Raw genomic sequence first — 27854 nt, forward strand, 5'->3', positions numbered from 1 at the left:
CATCAATATTTGAGTAACAGCAAAATCAGCACTTCTGTCATTCAGACCACTTTGTGTTGTTTTGTTTTAGCATTTCCTAAATAAAGAAGGTTTAAATATGAATTTCAATGAAGAGCCTCGTCTTTCATCTTTGTTCTTCGTTTTCCAGGCTTTTATTTTGCTCGAATTCAAAAGGAGTGACTGAATTTTTGTATTGAGTAAGGGTGAAAATACGGTACAGTTGTAAAACTGTGATCCCTGATAATACTATAAATAATCATTAAAAAATCCTCTGGCCTCCTTCCTGAATAGAAATACCAAACCATTGCTTCCATTCCAAATACAGGTGTTGGAGACAAAAAATTACTGTAAGAAATCTGCACAGTTGAGGGCATGGATGAATTGCTGTGTTCTCTCATGGGACAAGGGTTAGCAGGGCAGGGAATGTGATATCAGGCCCGTGCAGAGCATGAGAACCACCAAGGAATTCCAGCACCAGCCCCCCTGATCTTGGGGCATCTCTATGGCGTGCCTGCATCTTGTCCTTCACTCTCCTTTCTTCAAGCAGCATGACTGCCACTAGTATCTCTGAGCATTACTCATCTCTCACAAAGGGAAGTTGAAAAGCCATGGAGCTGACTTAACGCTCAGGAGGATTTCCAATGCACCACAGCACTGCAAACAGTTACTGCTCAGCTCCAAGAAGACACACAAAAACAGCACCGTGAACGGCAAGGAGAAGACGGAAGAGCAGGTCATCAGCTTGGAACATCAGGTTGCTGAAGGGGAAAATGTGTTTGACGTCTGCCATATCCTCTGTGTTCCTCTGCCCCATCCAGCTATGCTGATCAAAATCCTACAGCAAGATTACAGGGTCTGCATTCAGCGTGGCGGGGAAGGGTAAAATCCACAGTGTATCCCTTTCCTGCCCTCTTTTTCATATTGCCCGGACTAATCTGGATGGTATTTGGACACGTTTGCTCCTTTCCTTGCTGCAGAGCGGAGGAGAGCATAGCAGGCCTATGGACACTGATTTATAAGTTTGTATTGGAATCAACAGGCTCAGCACTGGGGATCAATGTATTTCCTCTTTGGTCACTGATTTAGGGCTATTGCTTGGAAAATTGTACTAGTTCTGAAAGCATTCATAGTCCAATAACTAAGAATCTTTGCAAACTGCTCAAGATTATTACTTTATGCCATCTGATTGCTTAGTTTCCTCCATGCCTTCAGGTGGTAAAAAGCATTGCTTTCTAGATCTAACTTTCCTTCAGGTAGCAGATGATAAAAATCATGTCAGAATTCAGCTAGTGCAAGAGGAAGATGTTGAATCAATTTAGCACTCTTCTAATGTTTGATATCTCCTCCTGGAAGAGACTCCTGAGGTCTCTTCCAATCCTAATCTTCTATGATTCTATGATCTCACAACCTATCTTGACTATCTGATATTCCCAGTTTTCATGCCGTGCTCCCTGCCAGTACCCGGCCCAGGCCAGGGAAGCTAATGAGTCACCCAGCAGACTAAATCGGGTGATGAATCTTGTTACATGCCACCTGAGGCACCTTGCGCATACGCTAAGAAACAGAAGTGATACAAAAAGTTAATTTGTTTCTAGCCCTTTGTGGACCATAAGATATGGGATCTGCAATTATTTCAGGCCGGTGTGATGTCTGTTATTTGTGTGACTTTTTTAATCCTGGTGCAATGTAATCCACATAGTTTTCCTTTCCCAGTATCCTCCTAGTTCTTCTTCAAGTCGTGCCTTTATGGGTGCTCCATGTCAAGATATGTGCACCCATGCACTCTTGATCAGAGATTTTTGTCAGAATTGTCCATGTTTGCTCCCTAGACACCCTTGTGCCCTAGTATAAGGGTATCTAGGGAAGGCGGACCCTTCCCCCACTCCAGTTCTTTCTCAGTCATGAAGGTCTAGCAAGCGACTTGGAGGCAGAGGAGAAGGAAGGCAGCTAGTGGAGCACTGATAGGGATGCATGTCTCGAAGAACTCCAGTTACTGTACAAGATAAATAACCTCGTTAGCTGTTGAAAAGGTGCTGAAGTGGTAGTGGTCCACCTCCTTCTTATGTACCCTTATATTGGGGCACAGCGTTTTCTAGGGCACAGGCAAGGACCTGCAGATGCTGCTGACAGATATCTCTGATCAAGAGCACACGGGCACAGGTGTATCCTGATGTGGAGCACCCACAGTGACACTACTGGAAGCACTCACGTTACTATACAACTTAAGTAACTGATCCTTCTCCTCCTCCTCTTCTGAACCAAGGACAAAGGTGGCTACAAAGTACAGGGTAACAACAGTGTGTCTGTGTGGCCTTTTAATCATTTGGACAACTCTCTTTTGCAGTCACAATGGGTTTGTCCTGTTCAGTTTTCTTCTCAGACAGGTGTGGAAGACCATTTTTTGGAGGGATTAGAAAAAAGGAAAATAAGTTGGCAAGATGAGCTACATTATAAAATGCATAAAAATTGTATGGCAACTTCTGCCATTTTCTGGATTCCTTGTCAGGAGAAATAGTGCACCCTTTTGTGTGTATAGAACACAAGGTTCCGTGGTGGATGTCAGTGAGTTAATTGGATGTCAACTGAGTGGAAGGGTTGGTTTTCTTCTGCGTTTTATTTTTCACTTGGAGTGGATTATGGGATCTGAGCCCTTCTTGGATTAAAGATGTGCTAGTTTTCTTTTCCATTTTCCTGCTCTTCCTACAATTTACCTCCTAGCCCCTGATCCTCAGGTCTCCCAAACTATTACATTCCTGTAGCTTCTGAAGAAAAATATTGTTGGTTGGCCTTTTTTTTTTTTTTTTGGTCAACTAGTGAAAACGGGCTCTGCCCCCTTCCCCCCAAGAGCTGCTTTGGTAACCAGAGCAACTTGTGTTAAGTGGAAATGAGGCTTTGCTAATTTGTGTGCTTGCTTAGAGTTCCCTGCATATGGATCTTTTCAATGGGGTGTGCCTTTTGTGAATCAGAAGGAGAGCTACAGGCTGCCAGACACATAGTGCAGTTGTTCATTTGTTTACATGTGAGAGTGTAAGTTTTTGTAAAAGGGAGGTGCTGGGGAGGGAGAAGAGGGAGCTCTATTGTGTGTGGTTGACTGAGTGTCATGAAACAACGTAGTGCATGGTTTCAGGGAGATACAGGCTGCCTACAGTGCATCTGATGGGTATGGTCCATTCAATACTGATGAGCAGTCCCTCTGATTTTCATTTATTAGTAAACCATATAAAAATTAAATGACTTGAAGCTGAAGGAGCATTTGTCTACTCGGGCTGTAAACCACAAAAGGCAAAATATTCAAAATCTGAAAAGTTTCCAGCACTTTCTTTAAATCATGTGCATTGTCTTTCAAAAGAGCAATGTAAATATGAATGAAACCAGTACTGTGATCCCGCAGTGAGGCTATTCATTATAAAGGCCATGAAAGGCATAGTAGTATAGATTAGACCTGGCTCTGACCCAAAACCTGCTTGCAACTTTGGGAAAGTTAGGATCCAGATCTGAACTTTGTGTTTTAGGGCCATTTCTAGCAGATGGTGATTTTTAACTTCATCCATAAAATTGGAGGAGCCCACAGGTTATAAAACGGTGTTATTAAATAACATTTTGCCTGACTCTGACCTGCCCCTTTCTCTTCCCAAGATCAGTACTGTATAAGTGCAGAAGCCATGTTTTTGAGCACACTTGTGGCAAAAGCACACTGATTCAGGGACTTGTGGATCACTTTATCTGGTTCTGAACTCCCGTCACACAGATGTATTTTTTTTTTTAATAGGCCCGGCCCCTTTCTGGAGTTAAAACATTCTTGTCCAGTGAGGATTTTGCAGGGTCTTGAAGGAGTTAAGTCGTGTGGCCTTAAAGCCCCATGAAGCCCAAAATCTGTGGGCCAGTCCACTTTGAACTATACTGTGCTACACTGAGTGGACTTGTGATGCTCCAGCTGCCTAGTGGTCACACAGATGGGTTTGAAAGGAAGGAGGGACTATGGAGGTGAGTATGTTTCTAGTGGGATCCCACAGGTTCTTGGTGCTAAGCTATTTAACATTTTTGTCAAAGACCTGGAAAAAAACATAAAATCACTGATAGAGTATGCAGACAACACAAAAATTATGGGAGTAGTAAATAAAGAAGAGGACAGGTCTCTGATACAGAGCGATACAGATTGTTTGGTAACCTGGGCACAGGCAAACAATATACATTTTAATGCAGCTGAATGGAAATGTATTTATCTAGGAACAAAGAAAATGAAGGCCATACACACAAGATGAGGGACTCCATCCTGGGAAGCAGTGACTCTGAAAAAGATTTGGGAGTTGTGGATAATCAGCTGAACATGAGCTCCCAGTGTGATGCTTTGGCCGAAAGAGCTAACGTGATCTCTTGATAGGGGAATCTCAGGCAGGCATAGAGAGGTTATTTTACCTCTATATTCGGCACTTGTACAACTGCTGCTGGAATATAGTGTCTAGTGTCTACAATTCAAGAATGATGTTGGAAATTTAAGAGGGTTTAGAGAACAGCCATGAGAATTTTTAAAAGATTAGAAAACATGCCATATAATGATAGAGGCAAAGAACTCAGTCTATTTAGCTTAACAAAGAGAAGGTTAGGGGGTGACTAGAACACAGTCTATAAGTAACTACATGGGGAACTAAATGTTGATAATGGGCTTTTCAGCCTAGCAGAGAAAGGTATAACACGATCCAGTGGCTTGAAGTTGAAGCTAGACAAATTTAGACTGGAAAGAAGGTGCAATTTTTTAACTGTGAGCATAATTAACCATTGGAACAATTTACCAAGGGTTGTGGTGGACTCTTCATCCCCAGTAATTTTTAAATCAAGATTAGATCTTTTTTTTTTTTTTTTTTTTTTAGGATATGCTGTAGTTCAAACAAGAATTATTTTGGGGAAGATCTTTAGCCTGTGTTATGCAGAAGGTCAGACTAACTGTTCACAGTTGTCCTTCTGGCCCTGGAATCTATGAATCATAATGTTTTGGCTTTGTTCCCCCTCCTGCATATATAGGGGTCTTTGCACACTTTCCACCTGCTCGTTTTTCCCCTGTGCACTCGTTGCCTTCATAGGCCTCTTCAGTCATTGTAGCTGCATAGTCTCTAGGGAGTTGTCTGGCTATTTGTGGTTTTACTCATCTTCCAGCCACGTCAGCGATTCAGATCCAGTATTCAGGGACGTTATGTGGATTTATGACACTCCTGTGGGACTTTGGATCCATAAACCAGTGAATGGATTACAGTGAGACGTAAAGTATTTTCATCTGTAACATATAAGCCTGCTATGATAATGCTCATGTTGTTATGCAAAGGAAAGCTGGCATTGATATACTGACCTGTCAAAAGATAGGAGACGCCTGTAAGCATGAATGAACTGAGAACTTCTTTTGACAATGATTTTGGCCATTTCCTGATAACGTTCTACTTCTGGATTATAGTTTACAAGAATTTTCTTTTAATGATGAATTAAAATATTTTTAAAATAATTGAATACCAAAAAGCTCAGAACATTTTTTTTCAAACCTGGTAATTTAAAGTTAGACTCCTAAATATAGATTGCACATTTGCATCATCCATTGACTTCAAGGATTCAGGTTGGACAATTTTGGCCAAAGACTCTTTATCATTAGCTGCACACATGTAAAATATCTTAAAGCTACAAACAAATCTATTTGAAAACAAAATATTTGAAAATCATTCCCTGATCTAGTAAACTACTGAAACCTGTGTTCAGGATTCTGTGTATCCTTTGTTCTTACTGATAACATCATGAATACCAAAAGGACCATGAGAAGCTTGTTCGTTGGCCGTCCAACTTTTGAGTATCTGTATTGCAGCCAACAATTGTAGGAGAAACAAAACAAGGCAGTAGATGTTACTTCTGCAGAGGATGAGATGGGATTGCAGAATTTTGGGCCATGCATGTCAGTGAAAGGCTTTTTTAACTATGGTTTGACTCCTAATCCATGTCATACCACCATGCTGGTATGCCACGATGAAACACTGCTGAAAAACGTGGGTGTGAATTGCCTTTCTTTTTACTGTCATTCAGTGCAATAGTGCCTAGCCTCTAAAGAGGCAGAGCATAGCAATCCAGAGAGCGGTATTGCTGGATTATATATCAATTAGTGTTTAGGTGCATCTGATGTTAAAAAGCACTGAAATAGCCTTAAAGTAGGCAGTGTGGTATAGTGTTTATTGCCAGGGATTTGGAATTGGAAGAAGTGGGTTGTACTTTGATTCTTCCAGTGACTTGCTATATAATCCTGGGGAAGTCATTTAGGAGAGATTTTCAAAGGCACAATAGGTAGTGAGATACCTAACTGCCGTTTGTGCCATTTTTCTCCTTATCCTCTGTGCATTTCAAGTTTCACCATCTTTAAAAAGAGAATAAAATTTATCTTTCTTTGTAAAGCACTTAAAGATTGTTGGATAAAAGGGGTTTTAGATAAAATGCAAAATAGTCTTTGGAAAACTTACTTGATTAATGGCTCAAAATCTAATTGAATCTGCAAGGCCAGTAGCCCAGACACAGTGGAAACAGCCTATTTCCTCTCCGCTAATGTATCAAGCATCAGAAACCTGTGTGAGGAATCTCTGTTGCTCCCTTGTGGAGTTTCGCACTCTACCAAAGGGGTGGCGTGTGGGTATGGTGAGGGCATGGCCAAAGGATCCACAGTGTGCATGGATCCACAAGACCTAAGCACTATTTGTGGTGGGGAGCAGTTGGGCTGTGTCCACACCTTCCCACCAATTCCCTTCTACTCTGCAACAGTGCTTGCAACTGTGCTTCTCAACAGGCACAGGATGGTAAAGCTGGAGATTCTGTTCCTAAGCTCTGCAGTTCTTGTGGGCATTTCTTTGCATGCACTGTTTGCTCTTAATAGGTCTCATCCAAACCCCAATGAGGTCAATGGAAGATATCTACTGACTTCAGTGTGCTTTGGATCAGACCCAATATGCTCATGTTGCAGGGTTTGTCTTATAGTAACATTGTTTTAAATTGTAGTGTTTTGGAGCATTACTGCAGAATGCTACAGTATTTTTTAAATAAAAGGGCTGCATGCCAATATCACCCAATGACATTTTGCTGTTCCAATTCTTATGCTTAGGCATTCATCCCAATTTGGTCCAAATGTCTGGTATGTGATATTTTTTTTTAAATACTGTACTGCTCAGTACTGTAATCTATCATGCATACTTTTGGATTATACCTACCCAAGTCTGTCAACACAAATATACCTCAACAGCACATCAGATGGCGATAATCCCTGTTGAAAAAGCAGTTGTGTTTGCATAGAATTAGGTGACTGTGGAAGTGTGTTTTTTTCCTGAGACTGGAATGAGACACATTTAAGGTGAGCAGTACCATGCAAATTTCCAACGATTTTCTGTTGTTGCGATTTGAAAATGATTAAGCCACAAATATGGGGTGAACTGTTGATCGAGTATGACTGTGTTTCTGAAGTGTAGATCTGCACCGAGTCCTGCATGCAGCCAAAATGTATGTCTGTGAAGTGGCACAATATGGTAGAAGCTTACTGTCATACCATGCTGAGACCCACTACATTTTTGGTTTTAGCATTTCTTTCTTCCAAAAGGAATCTAGCCCCAATTTTAAAAAATGGTTAAGAAAAGCCAAGCCAACTATTGTATTTTCTAAAGCTGGCATGATTTGGAGATGAAATTAAGTCAAAAGGAAATGACAGCTCTAGACACCAAAGTTGACAGCAAGCCGACAAGCCAGTCTGTGGTTCTCATGAATTCATTTCTGGAAGGTACAGCACTGGTCCAAAACACAAAAAGGGGACACAATTATTTTCCTTTCTGGTAAATTTCAAATAAAACACAATGTGCTACACAGAAAGGATCAAACTTTTTTGTGTGGAATTTCAGTCTTTTTCTGGTGTGATTCATCACTCCTCTAAAGTCTCAGCCCTCACTTGGTTTAAATAACCTTGCAGGCCTGCAGTTGCAAGCTGTTTCTGTGAAGCTCTCCTGGTTTGCAATAAAACTTTTTTTTTTAAGGTTTTAGGGCTTCAGCTGCCTTTTTTGTTCTTGTTTCCCAGGTCTGTTTTACTCGCATTTTATATACCACCCTATTGCACCTACTTGAGCCCTGTGATAGGCAAAAACACATTAACAGTTTGTGTTTACTGTCCACAGTTGCAGACAGAACAAGGAATGAATCACTGCATTCTGCCTTTCAATTAGATTACTTAAATTACAAAGCATAAGTATTCCTTTTGGTATGGCACAGCAGCATTATTATCTCACTGCATTGATGGAATGGGAGTGGAAGTGAACATAATTCTTCTTCTATTACATCGTTAATGAGCCACAATTAAAAATAGTGTGTTGGCATGCTAGAGCGAATGTGTTATTTTCGGAATTTTCTGTAAGCCATTTCTGCTGTTGTACTTAGTCAGCGCCATGTTGCTCTGAAAGCTTTTAGATATAAAATTGCTGAAAGGTCTGTCTGCTTGTCGAAAGCTAATTGGACAGTAAAGTCTGTCAGCTATAAAGGTTTAAGTTTGTTGGTGTGTGTCGAAGTCTATTTGTGTTTCGTAGGTTTTCTTTTTCAATTACTCATTTACTGTATAGGGAAAAAAATCACACTGTACAGTAGGTTTGCTCTATATGCACAGAGCTCCACTTGGATTCCATGTCTGATGCTTTTGGTTGAAAGCCTGACTCAGAGGTGGTGCAAGACTGCTAATGCTGATGCTTTCAGTGTTCAAATACATATGTGTATACGCACATGTAGGAGTTTCATTTCAATTATCTCTTTTAGATCTTTTTCCAAAACTTAAAAGTCGTTCTTAGCATTTTGCTAATTTTTTTCAGCACTTGTAGCTTCTGAAAGAATTGACATCACTGAGAGAGTAGAAAATAATCCTGTCATTTTTGTCTTGACAGCATTCTGCTCTGTGCTCCAAAAACCTGATGCATAATAATAGATGAGCCAAAGATTTCTTGGAATTGTCTCCTTCCCCCCCGTTGCGCAATTCTGTTCTATTTTTAGCATCATAGCAGGGAGCTCATCAGTGCATTGGACCATGTTCATGTTTAAACCATATAGTTCCTTGTAACTTTAGAACAAAATGAAATTAATGGGTCAAGTGCTGAAGGGTGGTTTGTTTATTTTGGTAACCTGACATGGGATCATATTTAAAAGCAACCTTGCGTGAAATCCCTGGGTGGGGTGGTCGGTGAATCAGGGGCTCCCCATCACACTACTATCATGACTCCCCATTGCATTGAGTCAGGAGCACTGTGTGGAGCACTTGATTTGCTGAAACCTTGGCACTGAAATGGTTGGCTACATCCACCTCATGACCATCTCTGTTAGAAAGCTCCATCGCCCAGAAGACCTGCTCAACCCCTCCTGCCTTTTCTGCCTGGCCCTCCAGAACTTCCTCTTCCACCCTAGAGCCTATCCGATACAGCCTCTGTTTTCAAGTCTTGCCCAATAGCAGGTGAGTCAGGGACAGAGCAGGTGAAAAAAATTAAAAATAAAATTTGGTGAAAAATTAACCTGATTTTTCAATACATTTTTCAATCAGCTTTATTTGGCAGGGAAACCTGCCAAAAGACAAGTAGCTGATGAACTTAGGAGACCTTGGTTCAAGTCCTTGTTCTGCCATAGGAGACCTTGGGCAAGTCACTTAGCCTCTCTGTGCTTCAGTTCCCTATCTATAAAAGTGACAGCTGATTATAGAATATCAGGGACCTCAGGAAGATCATCTAGTCCAACCTCCTGCTCAAAGCAGGACTAATCCCCAGACAGATTGTTCTGCCAGTTCCCAAAATGGCCCCCTCAAGGCTTGAACTCACAATGCTGGGTTTAGCAGGCCAATGCTCAAACCACTGAGCTATCCCTCCCCCAATCTGATGAATAGTAGTTCCATACCTCACAGGGATGTTTGTGAGGATATACACAATGCTTGAGAGGTACCCAGATACTGTAGTACTGGAGGCCATATAAGTACCCAAGATATATAGGTAGGATATAAGCAGTGTTGTTGGCTAATCTTGGCCAAATCAAGGAGGGTTTCATGAATGAGGGGAATAACTGTCTGACACGTCATGCTCAGAATGTGTGTGTGAAGTTCGGCGTCCATCTGGAGAGAGACTGTTTAACTATGGAACCCAAAGAAATGTGTAGGAAAAGAGTACCAAATTATAGCAAAGGGAGCATTTTAAAATGTTTTCTCTGCAAGCGGTAGCACATATCTTACCAAAAATTGACATTGGAAATGCAATTGTTCTGTGAAGAGCTATTGGGCCAAGTTTGGAGGTGGAATTTAATCATTCAAGTGTGAAACAGAAGGATTTAAAGTTCTGCTTTTAAACTACAAATTTCAAATTAACCTTCGCTATGGAGTCGCTACTGACATCTCCATAATACCGTTGTTGGTACTAATGTCTGTTTGTACATCAGTTCACAAAGAAACATTTCAGACAGAAACATTCTAGGCTCATAACAAAAATTCCACCTTGAGTTTCTGGTGACAAATCAGCAGGGCTTTGCTGTCATGATTGGTGATGTCAGTGTAATTTCTCTAGAGTTTTCATTAACCTGAGGTCCTGGATCTCCTCCTCCCTGTGGACTGCTCAGGGCATGTTGATTTGAGACACCCAGTATCCCTTGTGAAAGGATACTTCCCTTGTTTTGTTGTGTTCCTTTTCCCAGCTGCGCAGCTCCTGCTCTGTTCTTTGAACTTTCCAGCTTCTGTGCTTTGCTCCTGATGCTGGCAGTCCAGTGTAGGTGACAAAAATCCTACTTCACAAAGCTTTAAAAAACAGGAGTGCAGTAAATTTCATTTAACTGCCAACACCCAGAGCAGAGCACAATTGGGAAAGCGGCAGAGGTGACTGGGGTGCGGGCAAATAGAAGGGTCAGCGAACAAACCAACAGTGGATCATGGGGGAGAGAAAGGGGAGAAGAAGAGGCAACGTATAGGGGATAAGAAAGGAAGTTGGAGAATAAGGGAAGGGTGAGATTAATGAATAATTTAAAAACAGTAGTTTACTAATCATTTTAGTGCCCTGCTGACATGCAGTACATGCCAGGCAAAGCCCCAACTTGCATAGCCAGTGTGCTGGCCTCTTTGAAATCAGTTGTAAAGCTCTCATTGACTTCAGTGGACCAGGATTTCACCCATGTTTAATGCATGCCCCATGCTGCTGAGGTTTGTCATGTCACAGTATATATGTTCACTGAGTACACATGGCATGCTGATATGCACAAGGTTAACCTAAGCGTGACTGTAAATCTGTGGGGAATGGGGTAGCCTGGGTAACTCCATTGATTCCATCAGTTATGTGAATGTAAAATTGGAGTAACATCATGGTGAGTTAGACCCTTCATTTTTTCCTCAAATGGAAGGTCTGTAAGGGGAATTATATTGCATATATGCTTGGTAATATATTTTTAGTAAAACCTTTATAATATCACTTTGGTTAATATCTACGCCTCACTTCTTAGTATTAAATCTGACAGTTTTATTCTGCAAGGTATCCTTGATATAAGAACAAATTCCTATTTAATGTTGCAACCAGACAAACATCATTATATTTTCCTCTCCTGGCTTCTTTTTGAAATTTTGAATTCCAAATAAAACACTTCTTTTGCTCAGTTGCTAGGATTCATGGCAGAAATAACCAGCTACCTGAAGTATCAGTGAATGAAAAGTATACAGAAATGATGAGGTAGTGAGAGTGTTGATGTGCTTTTCCTGTTGACATTGCTCAGTTTATAATAGAGCCTATCATGCTATGACATTCCTGCATATGGACAGCACTTTACAGTACGGGAAAGATATATGCATAGAATGTATTGTTATTAGAGAGCAATGGTGCATAGTTCTGTTGTGGACTAATTTTACTTTTCATGTTCAAATGTCTTTAGGTGTTATGTAGAATAAAATAATTTACACTGTTATGTAAATCTTACATTAAATAAGTTGGAATGTAAAATTAATATATTCACAGTGAAGGAATAACAATGTTCTATGTACAATGTCCATGCAGACAACTGCAGTACAACATTGCTAATCTTCACACTATATAATTCATCTTCTCGTCTCATCATAAATTAAACATCCAAGTACTGTAGGCTGTTTTCCCAATCCGAAAGCCCCGATTCAGGAAATTACATATGCATGTGCTTAAGTCCACCTCAACTCAAGATAGCACTTTAAATCCTATTGAAGTCAAGGAGGTATTTAAGTTAAACAGATACTTAAATGCAGTTCTGAACAGAGACGATTTTCTGAATCGGAGCCTGAGATTCTTTAATATTTGTACACAGTGTACTACAGCACATTTAGTAGTACATCATGAGGTATTCGCCTAAATAATAAAACTCCAATTAAAATATATTTTGTAATGCTTGCTTTTTTCTGTTTGTTCACTAATTAATTTAAAGTAATAATTCATCCATTAACTTAGAACAGATATCTCAATTATTAATGCAAAGTTCTGCTGTAAGTTTAATACAGTGTTAAGGGTGAGAATGTGAGTGAACAGAATTCAGGAAATTCATTTAAAGTTTTGTTTTGCAACCTGAGGCCCAAGGCACAGATACTGTGTGTTATAATGTACAATATACATTTTGTTAAATTGCTTTGCAAAATCATCCAGAAAACTGTTAGCAAAAACCTACCAGACAGTTCTTATTCTCTCTCTCTCTCTCTCTCTCTCTCTCTCTCACACACACACACACACACACACACACACCTTCATCCACTTTGTAGGTTACCTTTAACTATGGTGCCACACTGAAAACAGTAGTGTTCCATGGGTATGGAGAGGGCTGAATTTTTCTGTTCCTAAGGCTATGTCTACATGGGGATAAAAAACCTGTGGCTGGCTCGTGAGGGTCAGGCTCTAGGGCTGAAAAATTGCTGTTTACGCTTGGGCTGGAGCTCAAGCTCTGAGACCCTGTGACAGTGTGGAGGGTCCCAGAGTTCAAGCCTGAACCCAAACATCTACACAGCCGTTTTTAGCCCTGGAGCCCTGCAAGCCCAAGTCAGCTGACCCAGGGCAGCCAACTGCAGGGCGTTAATCTCTGTGTAGATGTACCCAGAGAGAATTGGCTGCTAACCAGGCTTTTCTAGAAACTACGTAAAAGAACAAGTTAAATTGTGAAATAAAAGACTGGAAAACACACATGAGCAGAACCCAAATGATCATCAGTAGTCCCTTTTCTCAGATACGACTGAAGAATTTGTAATGTTTCATTCTTGTTAGCATCAAATACTTTGTTCGGTGCTATTGTTTTAGCCACAGCTGGAATAAGTACTGATTGCACTGGGCCTGCAACTATGAAGGTGATACGTAGTGACTGGAAATTATTTGTCCATAATCTGCTTAGTTATGTTATCTCCTAAATGCATATGATGTCATGCCATTTCAAATGGTATCTAATGACCTTATGCACTGTTCTCTGTGTCTTGTGATATGAATCAGTGTCATCTTATGTACTGCTAAATTTACAGGAATGGCATTGACAATGAAAGTAACATAAATATTGTGGATGCCTGGGATGCTTTTGGTCTTTGTGTGTGTGTGTGTTATAAGATGGAACACTTTTGCTTTTACATTGATGAACTACAGGAGCAGTGCTATAAATGAAAGTTCTGTGTTTATCCACAGAGGGACTGTGGTAATGTGGTAATAATGCTTACTTGACATGGCCTTTGCTGAAAACATAGACTCTGACATCTAGTCTAAGTAAAAATATAACAATAAACAGGACACAGGATTTAATGCATGCAAGTCTCTCAGAGCCTAACAGGGGGCTGCCACAGCATAGTTATACAGGTAGGGAAGCAATAAGGAACCATTATCAATCAGATCTCTCATTCTTCTTTATGTGGCAGTATTAATCTCCCCATCGCTTTTACTGACTCTCCCCATCCCTTTGAAGGCTTCAGTGTTAAACTGCCTCAGACCATTGTCCCTAGCTGCTTTCATTTCTGCTGCCTGGCTGAGGCTGGAGGGAGAATCATTCAGGTTACATTATGAAGAACAATATTGGTTGCTGCCCAGAGTCTTTCTCTCTAGATTTGTTCCCTCCCATTGGGACTGTTACTCGTGCTTTTTTAGATGGGGGATTAAAATAAATGTTTTCTCTTTTTTTTAAAATACCCACTGTATGTGTCTCAGATGATAGCACTTGTCCCAGCACCCCTTTTAACTTTTAAGGTCATATGTGTCTTTTGAACTTGCAAGAGAGTCAATGCCAAAAGGAAACCTTTTCCCCCCTGACAGAGCAGTTTTTAAATAATTGCAATCAGTACACAGTGTGGAGCAAATACAACACTGAAGTTCATGGGTGACTGGGCATAAATTTCCTGAGAACATTGTGGATGTATTTTCAATTTACAAAGTTACTATCTGATTTTTCTTTGATTTTTTTTTTAACATGTTGAAATTCATTTACAAGTTCTAAATGAATTCCCCTGCTATTGGAGATGTTTATAACCTCTAATTTGCCTACCATTCCGCTTGCAAAGAACAGCAAGAGCTGTAACTGCTGGCAAGAAGCCAGGGCTCTGTCAGAGCCTCTGTGTGGAAGAAAGCGGAGGTGCACTTTCATTGTACTATTGCATTTGATGGAAGTGAGACACTGTATAAGCTGTTTTACAAATAAACCTACAGTACAACCATCCCTTCAAATAATGCTCTGGAAAGTTGCATATCTAAAAGCAAGAAACTCTTATTGAAGTGGGAAGAGTTGTCTTTGTATTATTAAATGAAAGGTGAGGAAACATTTAGATCCATTCACAAGTTGAAGTGAAGAGACACATTGCTAGACCAACTTGCTCAAGTAAGTTGCTTTGCAGATTTTTTTTATTAGCATGTTGAGATCACTGCTGTTTGCTTGCATTAGAGCATTATTTCTAATTGAGATTTACTTTTGTGTTGTTTTTGCATTTCGGAAAGGGCTGTCCATTTAGGAAAATGATGACAGGTATATATCAAATTTGGGTAGTTTTTCCTCCAAACTCAGAGAAGTGTCTCATATATTAAACCAGGTTTCTGACCTCATTTCTCAGTGGAATTTTAAATGGGGGAAACTAAGAGTACTAATTAGTGCCTTATTAAGTACTTATAGTTGAGTATGATAATTTTCTTGAAAGGATAATGTAGTAGATGAATAAAAGAATTCTCTATTGAAAATGAATACAAAGTCATTTTAAACCAGAGACATTTCATTTATAAAAAATAATAGAATTAAAGCGATATATATTGAATAACTTAGAGACATTGTTAGGCCATTAATTCTAAACACTGACTTACCTGGAAAATGGTCTTACTGCATATGGCCAAATTTTCAAAAGTGCCATCTAAATTTACAACTGTAATTTAGGCCTCAAAATAGCCATTAACATGCCAGCCAACCAAATAGCATGTACAGTTGCAGTAACTGCATTGCCAAACGTAGACATGGGATTGTGCTGTGGCCTCAGTGCATTGACAGAACTCTCTACTCAGTTTCACTAGTTCTCCATGTTGTTTGGGTCGTCCATCAGTGGCATGGGAAACATTTTTAAGTAGGAAATTGTGAATATGAACTCAAAAAAATTATAAAGGGGAATTACAGGAAGATATATTATCTGATACAATTTTAAGTCATTTTAAAAATTTGCCTAGAATGTTAACCCAGAGTACCCTTTAATACAAATGCTTTATTTACAAGAAACTCTGTTTAAACTCATGAATTATTGTGGTCAGAAAGAAGAAACATATTGCTGAATAGAAAGCAGTTTAATATTCTGATAACAAAATAATTTTAGGTCATGGCTTTTTCTTTGTGTAGTTTTCATTTATTTCCTCCACTAAAATTCCTCTTGCAGCACGAATGAGCAGATCAGTCTGAGCCTCCTGTTTTTTTGTTGGGCTCCCAGCTGGAAATCCCTCCCTCGATTTTCCCATTGATAAAGAGTAACAAAGGGAATCTAGAATAATGGAATGGGAGGAAATAGAACAATGTATACTCTTGGACTTGAATCACAAAAGAGTTAACTAATGTAGATACAGTATTGAACCAGTTGCATTCCTTTCATTGTCATACTCAATTAGCTGTGGTCTTAAAATTTGTAGTTGTCCTCAAAGTCATGTTACAAATCAGCTATCTATTGTCTTCTTACTGCAGATACTCTGAAAGTGTATTGCAAAGCATTTTTTTTCTTTTCCATAGACTATTTTATATGACCTTCAGAAATTCCAAGTCACAACAGGGGGCCAAAGACTATACCTACATAACGCTCTTATTGTTAATTTATAAAATGTGGCTTTCGCTAATAAAATAAAAATGTGACATTTATGGAGACCTATTAATGAATGCAGCAGTGTAGGCCCAATTCTGCTTCCAGTGAAACTAAGGGCAGTTGACTTCGATGAGAGCAGGTGCAGGCCCTGTAAGATACCTGGCTAACATATAGTTTCATTTTATTCTGATAATGGTGGAAATAATAATAATATGTCAAATATTGGAATTATTTAGAATAAAATATTTATAAAACTTATTTTAATGCAGTTATATATGATAGTATTTGCAGTTAGTTTTTTGGGGGGAGGAGGGTTAGTATTTGTATTTGAGTTTACAGTGCTTTAACTGAATATATTTTATGTCCCATCAGTTTTTTATTGCTGAACCACTGAAGCAATTATTTGGTCTCTAGATTCATTATTGTTTTTATTAGTATTAGTATTATTTATTATTTTATATTTATATTGTGTCTAAAGGCCATTACTAGATTGGGATCCATTGTGTCAGGTGCTGTACAGACATATACTAAGTCCTTGTCCCAAAGAATTTAGGGCTTCCTCCTGCAAGCACCTTCCACTATCACTGACTTCAGTGGAAAAGAAGAGTGCTCAGCACTGGGCAGGATCGAGCCCTTTTTGCTCTTTCAAGCTGTACCCTGAAGCTGCCATCTTGGCTTATCCTCTGGTCTGAAAGAGTAACTGCTGCGCCTCCTTACCCCCCCAATCTTGGCAAAGTACCATACGATGAAGTCTGTCTTCTCTCTTGTCAACATCACATGTCAAAATACACAAAGTAAATATCCTTAAATCAAACTCTAATCTAAGTTAAATCTAAATTCTCAAGGAGCATTTTTCTTGCTTTGCCTATCTGTACATTTTTGTTGTTATCAATGGAAATATTTTTTGGTGAGCCTGTGTGGGTAAAGTGAAATTGACATTTATCCACCTTGACTGATAAAATTTAATCCCTTCAACCCTTTCTATTGATTCGATGCATGTGCTTCTTGTTGATTTTTCTAATGAAGTTGTTACCTCCTTTAGCAAAAAAGGTGAGGGGGGACAAAAGGAAATGGAAAAAGCAAAATACTGTCAACTGAAGCATGAAAACAATCTTTCAGTCAGAATGAAGGATAAGAAATTAGTGTGTGCATTCTAAATACAAAGCCAAGGAATTGCTTTCAGATGAAACAAAGCAGAAACTAGGTGAAATATGAGAGACTGTAAATTGATTTCATTGCCCTAGCATTTTAATTCAGTAGGATTCTTGTTTTTGTTAACCCAGAAGGACTGCACTTGATCAGCACCTACATTTCTTGGGTTTCCCACTGTCGCTCTGCCTGAAACTTTACTCCTTTATATTTGCTGCTTCATCATAATGAAAGCACATATGAAAGGTACAGTGTGTCCTCACCCAAGATAGGCTCCCAGGATGGGTACGTTATAGTAGCACAGCCAATTTTTCTTGATAGCTGCTTTGTACAATATACATGCAAATGCAAGATCTAGCAGATGAAAATGACTAACTCTGTCAGGATCAAATAGGGTAATGGTTGGTGAACCACAGAAATAAAGTTGCGCTGCATTAGTCTTGAGACTTAAGAGTCTTAAAAAGAATGCTGTCCCTAACAGTGTGCATTTTGAGTGTTTAGGAAAGGACAAAGTGCCCAGGCACTGAAGGGGAGTGAGAGGTTGGTCACAACAGTACACTGAAATACTCTTGTTGATGTCTTCACTCTACACAGCAGAAATGATCTGTTCTGAAGGTGTTTTTCTATTTAATATGGAAGTGTTAAAACAAACAAACCAACCTAGCCATCACTAGACATTTATCAGAAATCATGGCAATTTATTTGAAACTATTACGGCTTTGGGCAACTGCGAAGCTAACAGGATGGAAGCAATGCAAGTAGCAGCTACAATTATAGCTGCAGTTACCAAAATAAATTTATTTCCTGACATTTGAATGTAGCATTAACCCTCCATTAAAATGGCAGCAATATTTTAAAGAGGGTTTAATGCAACTGGCGAAGATGTTCTTTCTCTTTTAATCTCCAGGGTGCGTGTGTTTTACTTCCATGTTCTTTCACTACAAGTAGTAGAAGTACTATTGACATGCTTCTAATAGAAAAAACAGTGTAGTCCAGATGGTTATAGGACTGACAGTCAGGAGACCTGGTTTTATTTCTAGCTCTGTCACAGACTCACTTCATGGCCTTGGGAAAGTCACTTCCCCTCATACCTCTCAAACTGCCATGCCCTCAAATTATTCATGCAGGGAACATCAAATGATGTAGGATTCCTTCTTGTAGTTCAAACAACCCTTTCCAGAGAATTATGGCATGGCCCCTGCACCTGGCCACAGGTTAGGCTGGGAAATCAGCAATCTGCTCACTTCTTTGTGTACAAGGAGTAACACTGGGAGAGGCTGTGCATACCTCTGGGCCAGTTTCTCCAGTTCTCCTCCTGGAATGGTGCAGTTCCATGCTGCTTCCTACACAAGAGAGTGGTGTGAAAGCCTTCACTTTTTAATCTGTGTGAACTTTGGACACAAACCTCTGTTGCTCAGGGCAGGTCTCCACCTCTTGTGTACAAGTTTTCTCTTAGCATGACAATCTTTCCATGACATTTGGGCTGGAAGAAGCCTTATGCTGTAAGTCAAGTCCAGACCCCTGCACCTGATGCAAGTTATTTTTTGCACCAGTCCTCTGAGTGTGACAAAACAAGAGACGGTGTCTATTAATGAGATGGGCAATGTATAATCTAAGCAAAATTAAAAGTCTCATATGTGTGTGTTAAGAGAGAAAAGATGAACTATCGAATTTGAATTCCTTTAAGACTATTAAGAGTTGAAAGTCATTTTATATGTCATTGAAAAGGCAATTTCCCCTGCATTTGCAATAAAGCCTCTCAGTATCATGAGGCATTAATCACCTCCATTCAGCAATATACAAACAAATATGACTTTTTTTTGTAGATTTGATAGAATTTTATTCATTCAAAAGGTTACACTCAACTAGCAAAACCCATTAATTACCACAAGAATGAATGTGCTTATTCCTTGGATAGGGAACCCTATGAATGCAAATGAACGTGTACCTGCCATGCTCTCACTAACACAGAAGCAATGGAAACCTCGACTTTGTGCTGTCTTCATGAATTCTGACAGTTTCCTCAGGCATTTTGCCCCTCTCATTCATTAGAATTGGGGCCCATAGTACAGGTTTTTAACTGCTGCTTGGCCAACTCCACTTTCTATTGTGCAACTGCTGGTCAGACAGATTTCTTGATACAGTTTTTTTTTTTTTTTTTTAGGAAAGCAGAACTTGTTTTTTAGTCTGAAAATTTCCTCAATTTCCCTCCCCTCTTTTTCCAACAAGCTCAGTTCTGTGCTCTGAAGATGGGGCTTAGCGTTCAGGGTTTTCACTGTTAAGTATGGAGACTCTGGTACTGGTTTCTCCTCTAGTATCTGTGAACATTATAGGTTAGCCCTTCAGTTGGTGTGAACTGGTATAGCTTCATTAAATGGAGCTGTGCTGGTATACATCAGCCAAGGATCTGGCAGCATAGCCTGTATTTTTTAAAGGAATTACTAAAACCATTTGGTGTGTCTCTGTATGCCTGTTTCTTCAGGTCTCTTTCACCATTCTGTACCACGGGTTCTCCCTACTCATGTATTCTCTTTCTCTAGCAGAGCAGAGCTTCTGCTCCAACTCCTGCTACTCAGTGCCTACCCCAAAAACCCCATTCAGTCTCACTTCTTCTGTTTTCTTATTATTATAAAAATAAGACTGCTGCTCCCAATTCTTCATGTTTACAGGTAGACACAAGGAGAAAGGGGGCACCACACACAAATGTATGGTTCACACATCCTGGATCCGAACTCTGGCCCTGAAACTTGAGTTAGTGCTTTAACAGTGTGAGGAACAGAAACAGCAATACCGCAGCATCTGATTTTAACAGTCCCACACATTTACATTTTTAAATTTTTGATACTTCATTTCCAGTGAGGAAGTAATATGATAGCAAGGTGGTTTTGTGTTACCAGGTCATACCTTGTTTTTCTGTCAGTTTTTGAGAATGAGACCAAAGGAAAGGGTCAAAAACACTCAATCGTTGTTTATTAATTCAGGTCTGGCAGAGCTTTTTACATTTTGGCCTTATTTTTTGTTTTTCGTTTACATACCGAAAGAGAAAATAGAGTTTCCAGAAAATGAAAAGAGAAATTGGTTAGTGACTTTTCTGATGAGGAAATGGCGTTGTGCAGGATTAAAATAAAGGTGCCTCTTGGTGGATCTATTTGGCATTACAATGTCACTCTCCAAAAGTGCAGATTCTAAAAGACGAGAATACTTCAGAGACCAAACCGCAGATCTTTTGCCACTTGCTGATGTTCTAAGATGCAGGCATGCTGGTTTATCAGAATATATTGCTCCAGGAAGGCTCTGTGGTGGGGAATATTTAACTGTGCATTGTACTTTGCTGCAGCTGTGGATTTTTCTTTTTTTAAAAATATCTCAGCTGTCGTTCCTGCATCGTCTAGTTAATTCTGTTCCTATTCAGATGGAGCTAATGACAGAATGTTGGGATAATTATATCTTCCATTTCCTTACTGTAGCTTTTTTCATCCTAAAGGACCCATAAGTATTTTACAAACTTTGGTCCGATGCTGCAGTGAGCTCCATGTGAATGGACACCTGCACAGAGCCCAGCTGACTTTATATATGCTGGGATTGCTCTGCATGGAGCAGCTTGCAGGACTGAGGCCTAAAGTCAGTGCAGATGGAATTTTAGGAGAAGTTAGGTGTCAAATTAGCAAGTGTCTAGTGAGCAAATGCGAACTGAGATTTTTTCGTAATTTGGCCAAATTTAGGTGAGATTGCATAGGAAGAGCAAAAGGTACATCCCTGATACAAAGGCCACCCCCCTGCCAGATTTCCAGAGGTGCTGGAGTTTCTCAGGGAAATAATAAGAATTGTTTTTTAACGCGGACAAAACAGTGTGCGTTTCCTTAGCCATTTTCTCAGAAATGGTTGACCCTTTATTGCTGAAAAGTTCAGCCTGAGGCAGGCACCTGGCATGGAAAATTTCAGTACAAGCGGCTAAATTTTGGCAAAATTATAAGCACCTGGAAATAGGATCTTTATATTAGGAACTGTTGGTCAACCTTAACTGTAGGCGGTGCTACCAGTTACACCAATTAAAAAAAAAATACTGTAGTACCCACTTTTCAGGACTGTTGGCCATCTGCGCACACCATAAGGATTGTCCTTGCTTAGGTAGCAGCCATTTACCAGGGACAGAGAATTCTCTCACCCCCCAGCAACTGCATAATTAGGAAAAGTATGGTCGTCTTTACTAACAGAGCAGCTGCCCTTACATCAGAGGAAAAACAGAACTTTTGAGTTCTTCTATCTGGGGATTATGATGACATTTGAAGGTGGCCATGATAAAGATATTGATAGGAGATTAGGAAAAGCGAACACTGCTTTTGGAAGGATGAACAACATCTGGTCAAACAGAGGTCTCCACAGCATGCTATAGATCAGATTATAGCATGTGATTGTACTAAACATGCTTAAACATGCTACTGTATGGAACAGAGACTTGGGCACTGACAGTAGATAACAAAGAGATTGGAGCAGCCCATCACAGACAAAGACAAAATAATAAATAAGGGAGCTGGCAGAGCAGGACGTGTTAGAAAATATGATGAAAGAAGATTTAGGTAGTACGGACATGTATTCTGTCTGGAAGATGGGAGACATACAAAACAGCAGGGCTGCCCAGAGGATTCAGGGGACCCGGGGCAAAGCGGGGGAGCTGCGGTGCTTGTACTCACCTGGCAGTGGTCCAGGTCTTCTGCGGCATTTCGGCGGCAGGGGGTCCTTCAGTCCCTTCGCGTCTTCAGCAGCACTGAAGGGCCCCCTGCTGCCGAAATGCCATTGAAGACCCGAATCGCCGCCGAGCCAGGGCTCGCGGGGCCCCTATGGGGCCCCTGCGGGGCCTGGGGCAAATTGCTCCACTTGCCCTCCCCCCAGGTGGCCCTGCGAAACAAGGATTTGAATTGGGTACCCGAGGGAGGACAAAGAAAGTGAGGAAGATCAAGGAAGAATTGGCAAGAGTTCAGGACAGAGGATATTGAATGCACTGTCTTCAGCTGAGAAGAAGCACCATGACTAGCAAGCAACCATAATCAGGGGAGGAACTGGATTGTCTGATATATCAACAGCAAAGGAGGAACTAAGGTCTAAGGCCAGCCACTGACTCCTTCCTTCTTTCTCTTTCTACTGCTCCCATTCTGTTTGATGCCTTGGAATAAACAAATCAATCCAGTGGGCATTTTTTACCTGATCCCTCTTTTAGTTTGTGTTGTTGTTCTTCCTCATCTCCCACCCCTTGAATTAGAGGTGGAGCTGATACTGGCATAATATTCAGTATGGAGGCTGCCTGAGCTCTTCATCTGCCAGCCCCCTTAGCACTGACTGTTTTCAGAAAGCAAACTGCCAAGCTTCAGCTGTATCTTCTCTTTGTAAAACTAAGGAGAAGCTGGCAGTGCTTGAGGCACCTGCTGGTTTGTTGAAGCTCTCTTTCACTTTGTCTATGGCCATCAGGACTTGCATAGAAATCATGGTAGGTAGTGGATGTTGCCTTCTCTCTCTTTCTCCTGTCTAGTCAAATGGCTAATCTAGACAAAAGTCATCTTGGAGACTCAAGCAGAAAAAGCCATGGTTAGAACAAATGAACCAACCTTCCAGTTTTGGGCCTCCCACTACAGAAAGGGTGTGAACAAATTGGAGAGAGTCTAGTGGCGGGCACCAAAAATGATTAGGGGGCTGGGACACATGACTTATGAGGAGAGGCTGAGGGAACTGGGATTGTTTAGTCTGCGGAAGAGAAGAGTGAGGGGGGATCTGATAGCAGCCTTCAACTACCTGAAGGGGGTTCCAAAGAGGATGAAGCTTAGCTATTCTCAGTTGTGGCAGATGACAGAACAAGGAGCAATGGTCTCAAGTTGCAGTGCAGGAGGTCTAGGTTGGATATTAGAAAAAGCTATTTCACTAGGAGGGGAGGTGAAGCACTGGAATGGGTTACCACTGGAATGGGTGGTGAAATCTCCCGTCTGGAGCGGTTTTTAAAGCCTGGTTTGACAAAGCCCTGGCTGGAATGATTTAGTTGGTATTAGTCCTGCTTTGAGCAGGGGGTTGGACTGGATGACCTCCTGAGGTCTCTTTCAACCCTAATTTTCTATGATTTTATGAACATTTGTTGGTGTCGGGTTGATCAGGAGTAGAATGTTGCAGTACTCTTCAGAAACATTTCACTTAGGGTTCCTGATAGACACAGAAAGGAGCTCCATAGTTCTACTGGAGAATTGTTTCCTGAGGCTAAAGTCTCTGATTATTGTGTTGTCATCTCAGGACTATCCACTATTTCAGTCTTTGCTGAATCTGTTGAGAGGAATGGCTTTCTGCCAGTATCTACTTCCATGGGCTCAACTTAATCTAAGGCTGTTGAAATAGATTCTTCTTATGGAAGACCTACAGATCAGAACCTTGGATATCAAGTGATGATACTCAAATAGGTCAAGATGTTCTTTGTACAGTGAACAGTTGCAAATAACAAAATAAAGGGAATGCCCCTGCAAGACCTCCAAAAGGCTCTATGGGATGATGGATTCAATTCTGCTGGGTAGGGGAGCTCATACAGAGCCTCCTCTGGTCTAAGGCAAATGGTCCTCTTCAGGGATATCTTTCCTCTTTGGAATCTACCAGAGCTCAGAGCTGTCCACCTCGCTCTGGTCAAGTTAGGAAAGATTTACCAAGATCCTTCCTCTAACATTGTTAATGCTTACATAAATCATCCAGTGGGATTAAGTTGCAGATCTCGTCTCAAGGAAACTCCATCCTTTTCAACCACACAAAATGCCATCTTCGGTTCACACTCTGAGAAAACAATACATACTGGTATATTATATAAGCGGGAAGCAAACTCATAGCAGACAGAGAACTTTGAGCAGATACATGTCTCAAACAGTAGTAGACACTCTGAGGGTATGTCTTCACTAGTCTAGATGCAATAAATTGACCCCTGAGCGCTCTCCTGTTGACTCCTGTACTCCAGCACTGCGAGAGGCGCAAGCAGAGTCGACAGGGAAGTGGCAGCAGTCGACTGCGGTGAAGACACCATGGTAAGTCAATCTAAGTACGTCGACTTCGGCTATGTTATTCATATAGCTGAAGTTGTGTAACTTAGATTGATTTCCCCCTCCTCCCCCTCAGTGTAGACCAGGCCTAAGAAATCTGCACATACACCTGTTCCGTGCAACAGAAAACCAAAATGTTAAAGGCCTCTGCAACAGGGACAGGGGCAGGGAGGAAGAGGCCCAAGCTGCCTTCATGATGAAGTGGCTCTTTCGTCCAACTTACACAATTCTTCGTACCTCTGATTTGGAGGGTTATAAAAAAAGTCGCAAAGGATAGCGCCAAATCATCTTGATAGTAACGCAGTGGCCAAGCAGTTGTGGTTAGCATGCATGTCAGCATGTCCTCTAGTTGATCTGTCTCTGCAAGAAGCCATATTGTCACAAGGCAACACCATGTCATGATCACAACCTAGCATTGGTATCAGCCTGGCTTGTGAACAGCTGCTCAGATAAATCTAGGTCGATACACAGAGTTCTGGCTACTTTTCTAGAGAGAAATCCAGACCCCCCTGAAATGAATGGCAAAACTCCTATTGACTTCAATGGGGGCAGGATTTCACTCCTGGTCTTTGGAAAGGAGGACACCTCAGCTATCTACTACAGAATCTGGACAGTGTTCATTTTCTGGTACAGGGACAGGAAGTTTGGTGCTAATGCCATTGATGCAGATACTGGCCATTCAATTTCTATTTTTGATTATTGTTTAAATTTTAAATTATTCAAAAGTTTAGTTTGATTCATTTTGTATGTCCTTGTACTTTCAGGTTACATTTCTGGAAGGTCTCAACTGGAGCTGTGAAGAAAAGAAAGGAAGGAAGGGAAGCAGTGACTGAATGGTGGGGAAATTCTTCATCCCTGGCAGATTTGGAACTGGAGTGGGGTGGAGGGAAAGAAATTCTCTTTTATGGTGAACTCTGATATAATGCAGCTTAATCTAATAGTGAGTCTACTCAACTTCACCTAATTGTGAAAAGGAATTAAGTCCTGAATTAATGCATTTCCATGGGTTTTTATTACAAGTAGAGTGAAATTGTATTTCATACGACAGATTTTACTATGATGGGGAAATCATGTTGCAGTACCTTCACCACCATTACATTATAACTATAAGCAGCCCCATTAGAATAAGACCTTTTGAGATTTTTTTTTTGTTTTTAAAGTGCATGTTAGGCAGATTAGACAGCCAAATCCCTGACTCAGCAGTCAGCATTTGTTACCAATAGGGAACTACTGCTAAGTGCAGAGTCACTTTATTTTCTTGGTGAGGGTTGCTTTGTGAACCCTGTAGAAAGGAGAGCTTAATTCCAGATATAACTGGGGAAGCCACGGGGAGGACCGGCCATTAGTAATTGTTCTGAGCAAGGAGACTGCATGATGGTTGGAGCACCAGATTTCCCCTGCTATTGAAGACATTTTCCCCTTTTTCTCAGAGATACAGATAAATACCTTCAGGTTCTTCCTTCCCCATAGAGATGAACATTTTTTAGGAAGGTGTATATATCAAGGATTTAGCTATCTAATCTAAGATTTCTCCCCTTACAATAAAAGCAGTGACAATGCCAGCAGTGTTGGTTCCCAGACTTTGAGCTCCTCCAACCACACACAATGAAACAAAGTGCAGCACAGTAAAATGCAGTATACTTTAATACTTCGTGAGGAAGGCCCTTTATCTCCTTGGGGCCTTTCCCATTAGCCTCCTCTGTCTGCTGCTCCTTCTCCATCTGGTCTTTTGTGTGCTCATCTTCACCAAGGTCCTGGCAAGCTGCATCAGCTAACCGGATGGCTTGTTTGTCAGGACAGAATCTAGCTCTTCATGGACGGGCAACCTGGGAGATCAGATTATTGTCCCAGCACCTTAACAATAACAATAATAATAATAATTAATAATACCTAGCTCTTCTCTGGTGCTTTTCATCAGTAGATCTCAAAGCAGTTTATAAAGGAGGTAAGGATGTTGTGCTACCACTGCTTTGCACTGTGCTCAACATCCTGACACCTTATATAGGCCTATTGGTTGTGGCCCTTAGAGGCGAGGTGTGCCCTAACAGTCTCATTACTCCAAATTCCAAGTAAGACCCTCATGTTGGCCTTTGGCCAGCTCATAGCTTGACTGAATGCTTTCCCTGGAATGGGTAGTGAATGCTGGTGTTCACAAGTGCTATAGTGACCTACAGCAAGTGCTGTACATTATATACTAGTAAAGGATTTCCTGTTACTCAGTGGAATGTCTGTAGCAAGGAGGAACAGAAAGCTGGGGGAACCTGATAGGAAACACTCGCTATGAAATGTGAAGCATGGCATTGTGGGATGGAGTTGGGAAAACTTGTGTAGCTGTACGTTTGTGGTTTCGTGTCCACTCTAGTGAGAAACTGTTGTAGAATGTACATAGCCAGATCTGAGCTAAGGACCGTGTTCCAACAAATCTGTACACATACTTGATTAAAGCCAACAGTATGTGGGGCTTGGGGAGGAAAATAGATAGATGTTATGACTGTGTCTTGTCTGAGTGCTATCTATCTATCTATCTATCTATCTGTCTATCTATCTATATATTTTAAGTTAAGAGTCAGGAGGATGACTGTAAGTTGGGTAATGGTGTTAAAATTGTTGGACTACAAAATAGAATCTAAAAAATTTAAAAGGAGAAGACAATGGTGTACGGTTGGGCTTTGGAAAATACGGGATGGTGAACTGGAGCTCCCTTAATGCATCAGCCCATCTGTCTTGCTAGTTTCTTTGCCTTTAATTACAGAGTTTGTGAAGTGTCTAATTTTCTTTTTTTAGCTTTCTGTCTTCCCCTTGTGCAAAAGTTAAGAAAGGGAAATGATTGGAGCTGGATTAACTTTTACATGAGAAAGGAAAAATAGTATTAGAAGAAGTTAATAATTGTGTTTGTGTGTACTGTAGATATAAGCTATGTCTACACTGGGAGTTTTGAGGGCAATAGGGGGAAAAATTTCCCAATGTTGCTACCACCGTGGCAACTCCTCTGGTGATGGTAAACAGTGGGAGTGCTATTGTTGACCAGCCTCCAATTGTTGCTAGTGATTTTAATGCTGTGTTGTCTAACTCTGCTCAGAGCAGGTCTAAACAACATGGGGTGAAATCCTCGCTCCATTGACTTTAATAAAGCTTGTATTTCAACCATCATATTTAAAAATGGCAGGGGCTGCAGACCATCACTAGTACTTTTACTTTTGCTACTATTAATCATTAGCTGTCAGGGCACAGAAACCTAGGGACAGATCCAGCTCTCGCTTACACCTTTGTATTTCTGAAGCAAATCTATTAAAGTCCATGGAGTTTCTTGAGGTTTATATCAGTATATATAAGATTACATTCTGGACCCAAAAGTTATAACC

The 27854-nt window shown here is 40.6% G+C and overlaps 1 long non-coding RNA gene across 1 annotated transcript in view; it reads left to right on the top strand.

Moving 5' to 3' along the window:
• LOC116815747 (uncharacterized) overlaps positions 1-27342 on the top strand; it is a 106038-nt gene extending 78696 nt beyond the window's left edge. Inside the window, exon 4 of the long non-coding RNA XR_012655324.1 lies at positions 25257-27342. This is a non-coding gene — a long non-coding RNA (uncharacterized LOC116815747). The remainder of the gene's footprint in view (positions 1-25256) is intronic.
• The last annotated feature ends 512 nt before the right edge of the window (positions 27343-27854 follow it).

The sequence above is a fragment of the Chelonoidis abingdonii genome, chromosome 2, assembly GCF_003597395.2.
Source record: "Chelonoidis abingdonii isolate Lonesome George chromosome 2, CheloAbing_2.0, whole genome shotgun sequence".
NCBI lineage: Eukaryota > Metazoa > Chordata > Testudines > Testudinidae > Chelonoidis > Chelonoidis abingdonii.